The 12,617-nt window shown below is 40.9% G+C and overlaps 1 non-coding gene across 1 annotated transcript; it reads right to left on the minus strand.

Annotated features, from left to right (window-relative positions):
* Positions 1-836: 836 nt before the first annotated feature.
* On the minus strand, positions 837-940 carry LOC130938516 (small nucleolar RNA R71). The gene has a single exon (XR_009069680.1). It is a non-coding gene; the product is annotated as a small nucleolar RNA R71 (small nucleolar RNA).
* Between the last annotated feature and the right edge of the window lie 11,677 nt (positions 941-12,617).

Genomic DNA, 12,617 nt, shown 5'->3' on the forward strand with positions numbered 1-12,617 from the left:
TTCACAAATTACTTGATCTCTTTCTCACTCTTGATTTTCGAAAATTAATTAATTTTTTTTTTAAAAAAATGTTTTCAAAATATTTCACTTGATTTTCGAAAATTTCTTCCTCTCTTCCCACATCCTTCTATTTATGGAGTACAACTCCTTCTTAATGCACAATTCGAACTCTATCTGATCAAGTTCGAATTCTTCTACCTCTTTTTTCTATTTTTCTGTTCCTCTGACACCTCAAGGAATCTCTATACTGTGACATAGAGGATTCCATATTTTCTTGTTCTCTTCTCTTTCATATGAGCAGGAACAAAGACAAAGGCATTCTTGTTGAAGCTGACCCTGAACCTGAAAGGACCTTGAAGCGAAAGCTAAGAGAAGCTAAGGCACAACTCTCTGTTGAGGATCTGACCGAATTCTTCAAGGAAGAAGAACCCATGGCAGCCGAAAACAACAACAATGCCAACAATGCAAGGAAGGTGCTGGGTGACTTTACTGCACCTACTCCCGACTTCTATGGGAGAAGCATCTCTATCCCTGCCATTGGAGCAAACAACTTTGAGCTTAAGCCTCAATTAGTTTCTCTAATGCAACAGAATTGCAAGTTCCATGGACTTCCATTGGAAGATCCTCATCAGTTTTTAGCTGAATTCTTGCAAATCTGTGACACAGTCAAGACTAATGGGGTTGACCCTGAGGTCTACAGACTTATGCTATTCCCTTTTGCTGTAAGAGACAAAGCTAGGACATGGTTGGACTCACAACCTAAAGAAAGCCTGGACTCTTGGGAAAAGCTAGTCAATGCCTTCTTGGCAAAGTTCTTTCCACCTCAAAAATTGAGTAAGCTTAGAGTGGAAGTCCAAACCTTCAGACAGAAGGATGGAGAATCCCTCTATGAAGCTTGGGAAAGATACAAACAATTGATCAGAAAGTGTCCATCTGACATGCTTTCTGAATGGAGCATCATAGGTATTTTCTATGATGGTCTCTCTGAACTATCCAAGATATCTTTGGATAGCTCTGCTGGAGGATCTCTTCATCTGAAGAAGACGCCTACAGAAGCTCAAGAGCTAATTGAAATGGTTGCAAATAACCAATTCATGTACACTTCTGAAAGGAATCCTGTGAACAATGGGACAAATCAGAAGAAAGGAGTTCTTGAGATTGATACTCTGAATGCCATTTTGGCTCAGAACAAGATATTGACTCAACAAGTCAATTTGATTTCTCAAAGTCTGTCTGGAATGCAAAATGCACCAAGCAGTACTAAGGATGCTTCATCTGAAGAAGAAGCTTATGATCCTGAGAACCCTTCAATGGAAGAGGTGAATTACCTGGGAGAACCCTATGGAAACACCTATAATTCTTCATGGAGAAATCACCCAAATTTCTCATGGAAGAATCAAGAGAGACCTCAACAAGGTTTCAACAATAATGGTGGAAGAAACAGGTTTAGCAATGGCAAGCCTTTTCCATCATCTTCTCAGCAACAGACAGAGAATTCTAAGCAGAACCAATCTGACTTAGCAACCATGGTCTCTGATCTAATCAAAACCACTCAAAGTTTCATGACTGAAACAAGGTCCTCCATTAAGAATTTGGAGGCACAAGTGGGATAGCTGAGCAAGAAAGTTACTGAACTCCCTCCTAATACTCTCCCAAGTAATACAGAAGAAAATCCAAAAGGAGAGTGCAAAGCCATAACCATGGCCGAATCTGGAAAGGAAAGAGAGGAAGTGGACGCCACTGAGGAAGGCCTCAATGGGCGTGCACTAGCCTCCACAGAGTTCCCCAATGAGGAACCATGGGAATCTGAGGCTCAAAATGAGACCATAGAGATCCCACTGGATTTACTTCTGCCATTCATGAGCTCTGATGAGTATTCCTCCTCTGAAGAGGATGAGTATGTCACTGAAGAGCAAGTTGCTAAATACCTTGGAGCAATCATGAAGTTAAATGACAAGTTATTTGGAAATGAGACTTGGGAGGATGAACCGCCTTTGCTCACCAAAGAACTGGATGACTTGTCTAGGCAGAAATTACCTCAAAAGAGACAAGATCCTGGGAAGTTTTCAATACCTTGTACCATAGGCACCATGACCTTCAAGAAGGCTCTGTGTGACTTAGGGTCAAGTGTAAACCTCATGCCTCTCTCTGTAATGGAGAAGCTAGGGATCTTTGAGGTGCAAGCTGCAAGAATCTCACTAGAGATGGCAGACAACTCAAGAAAACAAGCTTATAGACTTGTAGAGGATGTTTTGGTGAAGATTGAAGACCATTACATCCCTGCTGATTTCATAGTCCTAGAGACTGGGAAGTGCTTGGATGAATCCATCATCCTTGGCAGACCCTTCCTAGCCACAGCAAAGGCTGTGATTGATGTTGATAGAGGTGAACTGATCATTCAAATGAATGAAGAATCCTTTGTGTTTAAGGCTCAAGGATATCCCTCTGTCACCATGGAGAAGAAGCATGAAGAGCTTCTCTCAATTCAGAGTCAAACAGAGCCCCCACAGTCAAACTCTAAGTTTGGCGTTGGGAGGCCACAACCAAACTCTAAGTTTGGTGTTGAACCCCCACATTCAAACTCTAAGTTTGGTGTTGGGAGGTCCCAACATTGCTCTGAGTATCTGTGAGGCTCCATGAGAGCCCTCTGTCATGCTATTGACATTAAAGAAGCGCTTGTTGGGAGGCAACCCAATGTTATATTTTCCTTTGTTATTTTATGTTTTTTATAGGTTGATGATCATAAGAAGACACAAAATCAATTGAAAAAGCAAAAACAGAATGAAAAACAGGAAGAAAAAACAGCACACCCTGGAGGAAGAACCCACTGGCGTTTAAACGCCAGTGAGGCTAGCAGTTGGGCGTTTAACGCCCAGTCTGGCACCATTCTGGGCGTTTAACGCCAGAAAAGGGCACCAGACTGGCGTTAAACGCCAGAAAAGGGCAAGAACCTGGCGTTAAACGCCAGGAATGGGCACCAGCCCGGCGTTTAACGCCAGAAATGGCTCAAAACGTGATTTTGAATGCCATTTGGTGCAGGGATGACTTTTCCTTGACACCACAGGATCTGTGGACCCCACAGGATCCCCACCAACCCCACCACTCTCTCTCTCTTCTTCACCCATTCACCAATCACCTCAATACCTCTTCCCCAAAAACCCTTCACCTATCAAATCCCATCTTTCTCTTCACCACTCACCTCCATCCTTCATAAAACCCCACCTACCCTACCATTCAAATTCAAACCACTTTCCCTCCCAAACCCACCCATAATGGCCGAACCCTACCCCTCCCCTCTCCTATATAAACCCTTCTTCACCCCTTCATTTTCACACAACCTAAACACCACTTCTCCCCCTCTTTGGCCGAACACAAAGCCACTCCCTTCTTCCTCATTTCTTCTTCTTCTACTCTTTTCTTTCTTCTTTTGCTCGAGGACGAGCAAACCTTTTAAGTTTGGTGTGGTAAAAGCATTGCTTTTTGTTTTTCCATAACCATTTATGGCATCCAAGGCCGGAGAAACCTCTAGAAAGAGGAAAGGAAAGGCAAAAGCTTCCACCTCCGAGTCATGGGAGAAGGATAGATTCATCTCAAGGGTGCATCAAGACCACTTCTATGAAGTTGTGGCCTTGAAGAAGGTGATCCCCGAGGTCCCCTTTTCGCTCAAAAAGGGTGAATATCTGGAGATCCGCCATGAGATCCGAAGAAGAGGTTGGGAAGTGCTTACCAACCCCATTCAACAAGTCAGAATCTTGATGGTTCAAGAGTTCTATGCCAACGCATGGATCACCAAGAACCATGATCAAAGTGTGAACCCGGATCCAAAGAATTATCTTACTATGGTTCGGGGGAAATACTTGGATTTTAGTCCGGAAAGTGTAAGGTTGGCGTTCAATTTGCCCATGATGCAAGGGGATGAACATCCTTACACTAGAAGGGTCAACTTTGATCAAAGGTTGGACCAAGTCCTCACAGTTATATGTGAAGAGGGCGCACAATGGAAGAGAGATTCAAGAGGAAAGCCGGTTCAATTGAAAAGGCATGACCTCAAACCCGTGGCTAGAGGATGGTTGGAGTTTATCCAACGCTCAATCATTCCCACTAGCAACCGGTCCGAAGTTACTCTAGACTGAGCCATCATGATCCATAGCATCATGATTGGAGAAGAAGTGGAAGTTCATGAGGTTATAGCCCAAGAACTCTATAAGGTGGCGGATAAGTCCTCTACCTTAGCAAGGTTAGCCTTTCCTTATCTCATTTGTCACCTCTGTTATTCAGTTGGAGTTGACATAGAGGGAGACGTCCTTATTGATGAGGACAAGCCCATCACCAAGAAAAGGATGGAGCAAACAAGAGACCCCTCTCATCATGAGATCCCTGAGATACCTCAAGGGATGCACTTTCCTCCACAAGACTATTGGGAGCAAATTAACACCTCCCTAGGACAATTGAGTTCCAACATGGGACAACTAAGGGTGGAGCATCAAGAACACTCCATCATCCTCCATGAAATTAGAGAAGATCAAAGAATCATGAGAGAGGAGCAACAAAGACAAGGAAGAGACATTGAGGAGCTCAAGCACTCCATAAGACCTTCAAGAGGAAGAACAAGCCGCCATCACTAAGGTGGACCCGTTCTTTAATCTCCTTGTTCGTTATTTTCTTGTTTTTCGAATTTTAGTGCTTATGTTTATCTATGTTTGTGTCTTATGATCATTAGTGTCTATGCCTTAAAGTTATGAATGTCCTATGAATCCATCACCTTTCTTAAACAAATGTTCTTAATTGAAAAAGAAAAGAATTGCATGAATTTTGAATTTTATAGCAGTTTAATTATTTTGATGTGGTGGCAATACTCTTGTTCTCTGAATGTATGCTTGAACAGTGCATATGTCTTTTGAATTTGTGGTTCATGAATGTTGGCTCTTGAAAGAATGATGAAAAAGGAGACATGTTACTGAGGATCTGAAAAATCATAAAAATGGTTCTTGAAGCAAGAAAAAGCAGTGAATACAAAAAAAAAAAGAGAAAAAGAGAAAGCAAGCGAAAAAAAAAGAGAAAACGAAAAAGAAAGAGAAAGAAAGAAATAAAGTTGTGATCCAAGGCAAAAAGAGTGTGCTTAAGAACCCTGGACACCTCTAATTGGGGACTCTAGCAAAGCTGAGTCACAATCTGAAAAGGTTCACCCAATTATGTGTCTGTGGCATGTATGTATCCGGTGGTAATACTGGAAGACAGAGTGCTTTGGGCCACAGCCAAGACTCAATAAGTAGCTGTGTTCAAGAATCATCATACTTAACTAGGAGAATCAATAACACTATCTGGATTCTGAGTTCCTAAAGAAGCCAATCATTCTGAATTTCAAAGGATAGAGTGAGATGCCAAAACTATTCAGAGGCAAAAAGCTAAAAGTCCCGCTCATCTAATTGATACTGATCTTCATAGATGTTTTTGGAATTCATTGCATATTCTCTTCTTTTTATCTTATTTGATCTTCAGTTGCTTGAGGACAAGCAACAATTTAAGTTTGGTGTTGTGATGAGCGGATAATTTGTACCCTTTTTGGCATTGTTTTTAATATGTTTTTGGTAGTTTTAGTTGAGTTCTTAGTATATTTTTATTAGTTTTTAGTTAAAATTCACTTTTCTGGACTTTACTATGAGTTTGTGTGTTTTTCTATGATTTCAGGTATTTTCTGGCTGAAATTGAGGGATCTGAGTAAAAATCTGATTCAGAGACTGAAAAGGACTGCAGATGCTGTTGGATTCTGACCTCCCTGCACTCGAAGTGGATTTTCTGGAGCTACAGAAGCCCAATTGGCGCGTTCTCAACGGCGTTGGAAAGTAGACATCCTGGGCTTTCCAGCAATATATGATAGTCCATACTTTTCCCAAGATTTGATGGCCCAAACCGGCGTTCAAAATCACCTACAGAAATCCCAGCGTTAAACGCCGGAACTGGCACCTAAATGGGAGTTAAACGCCCAAACTGGCATAAAAGCTGGCATTTAACTCCAAGAAGAGTCTCTACACGAAAATGCTTCATTGCTCAGCCCAAGCACACACCAAGTGGGCCCGGAAGTGGATTTCTATGTCATTTACTCATCTCTGTACACCCTAGGCTACTAGTTTTCTATAAGTAGGACCTTTTACTATTGTATTTGACATCTTGGTAGCTATCTTTGAGTTTCATGCTATCTTAGATCAATTGGGAGGCTGGTTTCACGGCCATGCCTAGACCTTGTTCTTATGTATTTTCAACGGTGGAGTTTCTACACACCATAGATTAAGGTGTGGAGCTCTACTGTACCTCGAGTATTAATGCAATTACTATTGTTCTTCTATTCAATTCCGCTTGTTCTTTGTCCAAGATATCACTTGTTCTTCAACTTGATGAATGTGATGATCCGTGACACTCATCATCATTCTCACTCATGAACAAAGTGACTGACAACCACTCTTGTTCTACAAGCATACGAGGCTCTAGTGTTTATCTCTTGGATTCTTTAACCGGAATCTTCGTGGTATAGGCGAGAACTGATGGCGGCATTCAAGAGAATCCGGAAGGTCTAACCTTGTCTGTGGTATTCTGAGTAGGATTCAATGATTGAATGACTGTGACGTGCTTCAAACTCCTAGCAGGCGGGGCGTTAGTGACAGACGCAAAAGAATCGCTGGATTCTATTCCGGCCTGACCGAGAACCGACAGCTGATTAGCCATATGCTGTGACAGAGCATAGGAACATTTTCACTGAGAGGATGGGAGGTAGCCACTGACAACGGTGAAACCCTTGCATAAGCTTGCCATGGAAAGGAGTAAGAAAGATTGGATGAAGACAGTAGGAAAGCAGAGAGACGGAAGGGAAGGCATCTTCATACGCTTATCTGAAGCTCTCACCAATGATATACATAAGTATCTCTATCTTTATCTTTATGCTTTATTCATCATCTATACCCATTTGAGTCTGCCTGACTAAGATTTACAAGGTGACCATAGCTTGCTTCATACCAACAATCTCCGTGGGATCGACCCTTACTCGCGTAAGGTTTATTACTTGGACGACCCAGTGCACTTGCTGGTTAGTTGTGCGAAGTTGTGTTTATGCCATGGTATTGAGCACCAAGTTTTTGGATTCATTACCGGGGATTGTTTTGTGTAAAAGTAGTGATCACAATTTCGTGCACCACTCCTCTCCTTCTAAATTGGACTCAGGTGCATCAGTCTTGATAAAAGTTATTACTGACCCGACTCTTCACCCTACTCCTCCTTCTAGATTGGAAAAGCAAACAATTCCTGTTCCACCTCCTAATCCCGATTCAAACCCTAAAAAATGTAAGACTACAGAATCAATGGGTATTTATGAGCAAGGTTTTAATGCAATAACTTGGAGAAAGAAACACATCCTTCTAAATAGCTTTATCATCATGGATGATATTTTCATAAAAAGTCATCTTCAAGTATTCACCTGGGATGGAGTTTGGACGGCCAGAGTTTGTGCAACTTTGCTTAGGAAATTAGAGAAGACGCCCCTTGGCGTCACCCAGCGTACTTTGACTGATCTATAGGCTGCGGTGTTGTCTTTAAGGGAATAAAAAAAGAGTTGAAAGATGAGAAGGAGTCACTTATGTTCGACCTCAGCAAGGCTCGGGAGAGGGTAAAGCAATCTTAGGCCGCCTTAGCTATAGTGGAGGGCTTAAAGGAAAAAGTTGAAGAGAGTTATACTAGGATCTTTAGGAAAAAACATGACTTGGTGGATGAGGTTACCAAGTTAAAGGAGAAATATGCAGAGCTAGAGGAGTCTATAGCTCAGGAAATGGACGAGCCAGTTGAAAATATGAAGGCTCAAATCCGAGTTGTAGCTCCAAATGCTGATCTCTCTCTTATCAGTCCTGACAACATTATGGCTAATGGGAAGATTATTTCTGTGCCAGAAGATGAGGAGGACACTCCTATGCCTGACCTGAAGGCTCCTGAAGTCCGAGCTAAGGGAGCTCTTCGGGTGGACGATGAGCGTGCTCCATCCCAGTCAGAAATTTTTCTGACCTCCTCCTTAGCTTTTTAATGTCTAAGTATTTGTATGGCTCGGCTTATGGGTTTTTATAAACAATTTGACTTTGTATAGTTGTAGTTGGAATAATTTTTCTTTTCATTTTGTTGTTCTTAAAAACTTTTTCCCACTTTTTTGGTATGGGACAGTTGGCTATGGATAATTTTTTGCTTGTCGTAGCTGTTTTTTTAACTTTTTGTGACTAAAAATCGAAGTCACTTGGTAGCTTTTGATATAATTTTGTTAAGTTGCAAAAGATGTCGGTTGAAGTAAGTCGGTCCTTTCTTGATCTTTTTGTAAGATTGGGGTTATATAATTTTCCTTAGTTTTATTCCGAATTTAAGTAGCCGGTTTAATAAGTTACTTTTGCGATTCGTTTTAGATCTAACTCTTTTTACTTTAAGTTTTGAATGAGGTCGGACTACGATCTGCTTATATAGCTTCTTACACTAATTTGTACCTCGTCGCTTCATCTTACAAACTATCTAGGTCGGGCAATGATTTTCGTGGTTTTTCAAGTTTAAATTAGTGCGTTTGAATGGGAAACTTTAAAAAAAAATGAATTATCATTAATAAGAAAATCTGTTTCACATACGCTTTGTTACTAAGAGTTTTTCATTAACCGTTATCCCTTGCTATGTTGTCTCATTAAATCCCCCTTCAGGAAAATCCTTTTTTGGAGAAAACCATGAAATCGAAAAAAAGAGCACACTATGGAGCAAGGTGCACTTTCTAACTGTAGTAGCGAAGTTACACGCGTGCCACGACCTTGGAAGTTCGTTCTCCTTCAGGTCAGACACTTTATAGTAACCTTTTACTAGAACCTCAGTGATCTTGTAAGGTCCTTTCTAGTTTGCAGCTGACTTTTCTTCACTCGACTTTTGTGTTTCGATGTCATTTTGGATTAATATGAGGTCGTTTGTGGCAAAACTTCTTTCAATGACTTTGTTATTGTTCCTTAAGGCCGTTCTTTGCTTCAAGGCTTCTTCCTTTATCTGAGCTTGTTCTCAGACTTCTGGGAGGAGGTCAAGTTATTCCTTTTGAGCTCAATGTTTCCTACCTCGTCATAGAATCTAACCCTTGAAAATTTTTCATTGACTTTTATAGCTATCACAGCCTATATGCCGTAAGTAAGTCGGAAAGAAGATTCCCTCGTTGTTGAGTGTGAGGTTGTCCAATATGTCCACAAGATTTGAGAAAGATCGTCAGCCCATACTCCCTTTGCGTCTTGTATTCGGCATTTTAATCCAATCAACACGACTTTATTTGCAGCTTTGACTTGTCTATTGGCTTAAGGGTGTTCTACCAATGTGAACTGGTGCTTGATCTTGAGGCTGGCCACCAAGCTTCTTAAGGCTGAGTCGGTAAACTAAGTTCCATTGTCCATGGTGATGGAGTGTAGAACTCCAAATCGGGTAACAATATTCTTGTAGAGAAACTTCCGACTTCTTTGACTTGTGATGGTTGCCAAAGGTTCTGCATCGACTTAGTGAAATCATCAATACCTACTATGAGGTACTAAACTTGTCCGGGGGTTGTGGAAATGGCCCGAGGAGGTCTAATAAGCTCTTCTGATAAGGCGAAGTGATGTTGATAAGCTCTTCTGGGGGTACCACAAAGAAGTTACCATGCTTTTGGTAAGGCAAACATTTTTTAATGAAGTTGGTTGCCTCCCTTTGTAAGGTCGGCCAAAAGAAGCCAGCTCGGATCACTTTTTTAGCTAGTGATCGTGCTCCTAGGTGGTTTAGGCATATGCCATATGGACTTCCTCAAAAACTTCATTGGTCTTGGAGGTCAGGACACATTTTAGTAGAGGTGTGGATATTCCTCTTCTATAAAGGATGTTGTGAACCAATGTGTAATTTTTTGCTTCCCATATGAGCCTCCTTGCTTCCTTTTCTTCTTTAGAAATGATATCAAACTTGAGATATTCGATGATGGGAGTCATCCATCCTAAACTTAGATTGGATATGGCCATTGTTCCTGACTTGTCAACTTCCTTGGTTACTAATGGTGTGTGGAGAGTTTCTTGGACCAAGCTTCTATTATTGCCCCCTGACTTGGTACTGGCCAACTTGGAAAGGGCATCAGCTCGGATATTTAATTCCCGAGCTATATGTCAGATTTCTGCCTTCAAAAATTGAGCTAATTATTTCTATGTTTCTTCTAAGTACTTCTTCATATTGAAATCTTTAGCCTGATAGGTCCCATTAACTTGAGAATCACTAAACACAATCAACTTTGTTACTCTGACTTCTTTGGCTATCCTTAAGCCAGCAAGTAAAATTTCGTACTCGGCTTGGTTGTTGGAGGTTGAAAATTCAAATTTCAATAAAAGTTCTATCCGAGTTCCTTCTTCATTCTCCAGAATAACTCTTGCTTCGGTTTTAGTTTTGTTGGATGATTCGTCTACATATAAGTTCTAGGCTGCAGGGCTTCCGTGAGCTTCAGTATATTCGGTTGTAGAGTCTTGCTGACAAAATAGATCAGTTGTTGTCCGTTCTCATCTTCTCAGACCTAAGGCTGATGCTATGGCTCTATTTGCAACTGTTAAGTACAACATGAGCTCTTTCCCTGGAATAGGTCGGGTGAGGATTGGTGGTTGACTTAGAAAATTTTTGAAGTCTTGAAAGTCTTGTTCACATTCTTGAGTCCATTCAAATTAGCTCCCTTTCTTGAGTATTGAGAACATGTATAGAGACTTCAGAGCTGATCCTGCCAAGAATCTAGATAAGGCTGCCAACCTTCCATTTAATTATTGGAGTTTTTTGAGGTAGGTCGGGCTTTTCATCTCCAATATTGTCTTGCATTTTTCCGGGTTGGCTTTGATACCCCTTTAGGTGAGCATAAAGCCTAAGAACTTCCTGGCTTCTATTGTGAAGGTGCATTTTCAGGGATTTAGTCTCATCCCATGCCTCCTTATTGTGTTAAATACTTCGGCTAAGTCAGACAAGAGATTGACGTCTTCCTTAGTCTTGACAAACATGTCGTCTACATATACTTTCATTAATTTTCCAATGTGGGATGAAAATACCTTGTTCATTAATCGTTGATACGTGGCTCCGGCATTTTTTAATCTAAAAGGTATGACCATATAACAACAGTTAGTCTTTGAAGTAATGAAATAGGTCTTTTCTTGGTCCGTCTTGTATATTGAAATGTGATTATAACCCGAGTATGTATCCATAAAGGAAAGGTATCTATACCCTAAAGCAGAATCTACCAAGGCATCAATACTGAGAAGAGGGTGTGGATCTTTGGGACAAGCTTTATTAAGATTAATATAATCAATACACATAATCCATTTTCCATTATGCTTCTTTACGAGGACCGCATTAGCTAACCGTAGAGAATATTTTACCTCCCTTATGAACCCGGCTTCTAGCAAAGCTTGCACTTGTTCTTCCACGATTTGTGTTCTTTTAGGACCGAACTTCTGTTGCTTTTGTTGAAAAGGTTGTGAGTCCAGGTAAACAACAAACTTATGACACATAAAGTCAGGTTGTATACTAGACATATCAGAGGCTTTCCCGGTGAAGAGGTCAGCATTTTATTATAACAGTACAACAAGTTTTGCCTTTAATTCTTCATCGAGGTTGGCCCCGATGTTTGTTGTCTTCTCTACTTGATCCCCGATTTGAACTTCTTCAATTTTCTTCTCGGGTTGTGGTCTCATTTCTTCTCTTGCTCGGATATCACCAAACTCAATAATGTTGACTTCCTTACCCTTGACATTGCTCCTTAGGTTTATGCTTTCATTATAACACTTTCTTCCCAACTTCTGATCTCCCTTGATAGTGGCAATTTCCTTTGAAGTCAGGAATTTCATGCATATGTGAGGTGTGAAAATGACTGTAGCTAGTTGATTTAAAGTTGTCCAACATATTAAGGCATTATAGGCTGATGCCATGTCGATCACAATGTAATCAATGCTTAAGGTTATTGATTTCATGCCTTTACCAAAAGTGGTATGCAACGAGATGAAATCAAGGGGTCGGATGGGTCTATTGCCTAACCCGAAGAGGTTATCTGGATAAGCTCTCATCTCCTTTTCTTCTAGCCCGAGTTTATCAAATGCGTGCTTGAATAATATGTTAGCTGAGCTTCCCTGATCCATCAGAGGTATATGGAGATTTGCATTGGCAAGGATCATCGTAATTACAATGGGGTCATCGTGACCAAGCGTCACTCCTTGGGCATCTTCTTTGGTAAATGAATTTGTGGATAAATCGGAACATTGCTATCTTCACCGACCTTGTATACTTATTTAAGATGCCTTTTGCAAGAGGACTTAATTACTCCCCCTCCTACAAATCCTCCATTTATCATGTATACATTCCTATCAGGGGTTTGTGGTGGCCGATCTTATTGACCTCTGTCTTCATCACCTATCTTCCTTTTTCCTAGATTGTCGGACATATCCACGAGGTATCTTTCTAGCCAACCTTGTCTGGCCAGATTTTCTATGACATTTTTCAGATCATAGCAATCACTGGTAGAATTCTCATATAATTTATGATATTCGCAATATTCCGTCTGACTTTCAGCTTTCTTGTGTTTAATAGGATGA

The sequence above is a fragment of the Arachis stenosperma genome, chromosome 6 (assembly GCF_014773155.1).
Source record: "Arachis stenosperma cultivar V10309 chromosome 6, arast.V10309.gnm1.PFL2, whole genome shotgun sequence".
NCBI lineage: Eukaryota > Viridiplantae > Streptophyta > Magnoliopsida > Fabales > Fabaceae > Arachis > Arachis stenosperma.